General features: G+C 38.6%; 1 long non-coding RNA gene across 1 annotated transcript in view; it reads left to right on the forward strand.

Moving 5' to 3' along the window:
• LOC144959804 (uncharacterized) overlaps positions 1 to 5,000 on the forward strand; it is a 9,854-nt gene that overhangs the window by 4,141 nt on the left and 713 nt on the right. The window contains exon 4 of the long non-coding RNA XR_013642679.1: positions 2,908 to 5,000. This exon is cut by the window's right edge and continues 713 nt beyond it. This is a non-coding gene — a long non-coding RNA (uncharacterized LOC144959804). The remainder of the gene's footprint in view (positions 1 to 2,907) is intronic.

The raw sequence follows: 5,000 nt of genomic DNA on the forward strand, positions 1-5,000 counted from the left end.
CGTCCTTGTCCAACAGAAACATTTAACATGAAGGACGGGACGTGACGCCTGTTAGGCGATATTACAATTTTTTTCTGACAGAGACAACACTTTTAACGGCCAGGTACTCATTTTACACCTAAGTACAGTGAGAGAATGTGAGTAAAGAGCTTTCTCCAAGGACTCAATATGCGCCGAGCGAGGCTCGAACCCAGGACCTTCCGATCCAAAAGCGAGATTCATACCACTACACCATATAGCTGCACAGTATGACACTCGCCTTCGGAATGGAAGGTCCTGGGTTCGAGTCCTTTTCTGATCGGCAGCGTAAAGTTGAATCTTTAGAAAAGGCTCTTTCTGATGATCTTTCTCATCGTAGTAATGTGTAAAATGAGTTCCTGGCTGTTAAACAGCATTGTCACTGTTGCAAAAAGATTGTAATAATATCTCCTAACACGCATCATGTCTTGTCCTACATGTTAATACGTGTTGTTGTTGTTGGCTACCACCCTTTGTAAAGAATTTTGAGCACGTTTCACGTATATTGTTCTATAAAAAAGGTCACGTTGATTTTAGACTCCAAGAGCCTTGAGTCCCCAACGGAGATGAGTTAATTTTGGATTTTATAAATAGCGTGAAATGGTCAATAGCATTAGCCTGTTACCCTTTGGTTCGACCCTAGCTAGCATCTCGCAAAATCTGTACTTTCCACCAGATCTAACAGACCTAGCTACTCATTTTTTGAAGGGAATTTCAACATTTTGATATATTGAATTAACTGATGACTTGTCTAAAAATTAGAAAAGCAACAAACATAATAAATAAATTTATATAAATAATAAATAATGAAATATATAAATATACATAAAACCAAACTAAAGAATATACCCCCCCCCCCCCCCCCCGTAATAAAAAAAACATTAAAAAAAACCCCAATAAAATAACAGAAAAAAAAAAAAAACATACAAAAACAAAGAACAAATAGCTAGGCTGCTAGAGCACTCGTGCGGCTATGTGGTCTAGTGGTATGACACTCGCTTTCGGATCGGAAGATCCTGGGTTCGAGCCTCGATCGGCGAATAGTTGAGTCCTTGGAAAAGGCTCTTTACTCACATTCTCTCACCGTACGCAGGTGTAAAATGAGTATGTGGCCGTTAACAGCGTTGTCTCTGCTCTGTCCGAAAAAAAATGTAATATCGCCTAACAGGCGTCATGTCTTGAACTACATGTTAAATGTTGCTGTTGGTCAGGGACCCCTTGTAAAGCGCTTTGAGTATGTTTAGTGGATATTGCGCTATATAAAAGCTCAATTTATTAGAGCACTCACTCTCTTTACAACCAAAGGAACTAAGATCGATCGGGGATGAGGTCGATATATTTTTCCTACCCCCCACCCCTCCCTTTCCACCTAACAGTGATTGGGCAACTAGGTCTAATATATCTGTCAGAAAGTACTTTGTAATAGACTAGCGACCTATCCACAGGGTAATTAAAAAATCGCTATTCGTCCGTTTCATGCTAGCAATAGAAACCGGGATAAATTTCGGCTCTGAAAAAGTGTTTTAGGTTTTAACTATCGTTTTGAGACGTTTTCAAATCAGCAAAACAGGGAGTAGATTTGGTGTAAGATTAAAATCGGTAAAGGTGTATTCAAATCAGTGCCGGTCAAAGCAGAAAGAAAAATACAAATATCAAAATCTTCCTCGCCCCCCCCCCCCCTCCCACCACCCTTCCAGCCCCCTCAAAAAAACATAAAAACAAAAAAACAAAAAAACAACCTGACTCGAATGGGGACGGATTGAACGTCAGACCACCTGATTACCAATCTAACAGGTTCATTATAAAAATTAAAAAGAAAAAAAAAAAGAAACGAAAAGATGAAAATAAATCTCGATCTCGGTTCCTTTAAGTGTGAAGCGAGTGCTCTACCAACTGAGCTATCGGGACCCCGAGAATAGAAAGGCATTGGAATAAGACAATACCAACAATGGATTTCTCAGGTGCAAACCCGGTCATCAGCAAAATAAAAAAAGATTTATCTTACTTACTTGATCCTTTTTTTTTTTTTCATTTATAAAATCCAAAATTAACTCCGCTCCGTTGGAGACTCAAGGCTCATGACCTGCATTGGCTGCCTGTTGAGAAAAGGATTAAATTCAAAGCATGTGTTTTAGTGTATCGTTGTCTTGAAGGTACTGCCCCTTCCTACCTCTAAGAACTAATTGAAAGATATTCAAAACCCCACCCCTTACGTTCGGCCAGTGATTCCACAAAACTAGTTGTCCCTCGAATTCGGAAAAATGCTGGAATGAGATCCTTTTCTCATTTCGGACCCTCTATTTGGAACGCCTTACCGCAGAGCATTCGTGAAAAAGAATATTTGTCTATTTTTAAACGTTCGCTTAAAACATATTTGTTTCGATTTTAGTAGATGGTAGAGAAGCAAGATAGGTTTGGTTTGTGTTGTGTGTTGTGTTGTGTGTGTGTATGTGTGTGTGTGTGTGTGTGCTTGTGTGTGTAAATGAGTATGTTTCAGCCAAAGTAATTTGTAATTTAAGCGCTTAGAGTCTGGTGTCTCGGAGTTATAGCGCTATATAAGTTTTCAGCATTATTATTATTATTATAATGTAAATTTTGCTACGGGCTCATGAACTCCTTCCTTACAGATCCTTTTAGTATTTTCCCAAAATGACAGGCTAACACCAGCAGAAAAAAATTGATTTTTTAAAACTCAAACAAGCTCTCTAGAAAACAACTTTATGTTGTTATTCATTAAACAAAGATCATTCTTCAAAGTTTGTGATGTACAAAATATATTTGAATGAGAAATAGTGTATCATAATGTGTGGTAACAAATTTGACGATTTTGCTCTAGGTGGTAAGGAGACGATTAAGCTGATTTCTCTCTTTTTTTCTTTTATTTTTCAGAATTATAAGCGCTCTACAGAACAGTGAGGAGTTTTCTAAAGCATTTGGATGTAGTAAGAAAGCATATATGAACCCATCTGAAAAATGTACATTGAGCCCAAAGTCATATGGAAATGGCAAAGGGTAGAAAAATGGTTTAGTATAAAAACAGCTTCAAGTACATTAAACGTCATTTCAATGTTTAACCTATTATTTCCAGGGCTGCCAGATGATCGCGGGACCGCGAAAATTCGAGGTTGAAAGCGGCTTCGCGGTTTCGCGAATTTTCAATGCCTTAAAAAAAAAAATAATAATTTTTTTTTTTTAATAGCGATTTTTTTCTCCTGAAAATTAACTGGCGACATTATTATGGTTGGAAAGGAGCTCATATACGAGGAATGAGTAGAGATGTGTAGATAATATTAATATGGGGCAGTGAATGGTTACTTTTTGAGGATTGGTCGGGCCTTTGAAATTAACGTTGCTTAGTTTGTTTAATGTATTTCTTCTGCACAGTAATCCCTCTATCTACTCTGCACTCTCTTGTTTAAGATATGTATTGTACAATAATCTTTACTAAATTGCTCATATTGAAATGCTAATTTATAAAGAGTAACATTTTTATGTACCTTACTTCAAAATTCAGTTTTCATCGTGATTTCTGAAATTCAGTCCGTGTCCAAGAGACACCCCGTTTGGTTGGAGCGGATTTTTTCAAACCTGCCTGGCAGCCCTGATTTCTTCGGCGATGGGGGTCTCGAACCCTCGACCTTACTGATACGACAACACCGCCTGGCTTTGAGATTGAGAGGGACGCTATGCAGTTGACGGCATCCACCATTGGCATGGGTGCAAGAGTGCCGGCTACAGCCGGCCTGCCGGCCGATTGGATTACCGAAAAAAACGTCACCGGCTATTTGCGATTTGGATTTGATTGATTTTTTTATTTTTTTTGTGACAAGAAACTTAACAAATTACTCCATTAAAACCTTTGGAATAAACATACAACAATTGTGGACTACTATTATGAAGACTAGATGCTGAGAACAAGACTTCAAATGACGAGGTGAAGTCCGTGAATCTTGCAGGCTTTTTCAGATTATATGTCTGGTCAAAAGTAGACTTGCAGGCTTTTTGAGGTCCTGTTGCTTGCACCGATGCATTGGAAATATTTTTTTTCTGTTTTGTCTTCTGGCACTTTTCTACTCACTTCATTTTCTGTTATTATCAACATAAGTGCCCGCTCCACTCACTTTTCTGTACTGCCGTACTCACGGACAGACCCGTTTTAAAAATAAACTTACCCAGAAAGATCGTCCTTCAAATAAATCTCAATCAATTTCACTCTTTCGGCAACATTAGCCGCACTGTGCGGACAGAGCAGAATCTGTTCTATAGATAGTATGCAGATGACGTCGCTCAGGCCTTTGTTATTGTTTTTGCCATCCGCGTTTGTGAGTTGTTCTCACTAAACTGTATTAACCAGACTATAAAAGTTCATGGTTACACAGAGTTTGTGTGTTGGTCCGTTATATTTCCGGATGGCAATGTTGTGAACTCCTTGGCCAAGCGCATTCTATCTATAGATAGTTCGAAGATGACGTCACTCAGGTCTTTGATATTGTTTTTTGCCATCCGCGTGTATGAGTAATGCTCACTGAACTGTATTAACCAGACTATAAACGTTCATGGATGCACATAGTTTTGTGTGTTGGTCCGTTATACTTCTGGATGGCAATATTATGAGCTTCTTAGCCAAGCGCATACTATCTATTGGCCAATCGTCGCACAGTTCGGCCGGTCTTGAAAGGCAAAAACAATAATGTAATACAATCCTACTTTCTACAAAACTACTATAAATTGAACCATTGGTATCATTTCTTTCATCAGAACATTCAATTAATTGTCCCCTGGGGGTGGTATTTTAATTGAGATTTTGTGCCGAATTTGAATGTCGCTTTGTCTTAGCTTGTCATTCTCATGCTGCCTCAATCAGGTGTCAGCCATTTTGTGACAGAAATTTGAATATGGCCTCAGCGCTCAAAAGAGTTAAATGACCCTCGTCTTGGCAAAAAAAAAAATCCCTCTCAAACCTTGAACATCGAGATGTCAAG

Source organism: Berghia stephanieae, chromosome 14 (genome assembly GCF_034508935.2).
Source record: "Berghia stephanieae isolate SIO BIC M18660-M18661 chromosome 14, UCSD_Bste_1.3, whole genome shotgun sequence".
NCBI classification, from domain to species: domain Eukaryota; kingdom Metazoa; phylum Mollusca; class Gastropoda; order Nudibranchia; family Aeolidiidae; genus Berghia; species Berghia stephanieae.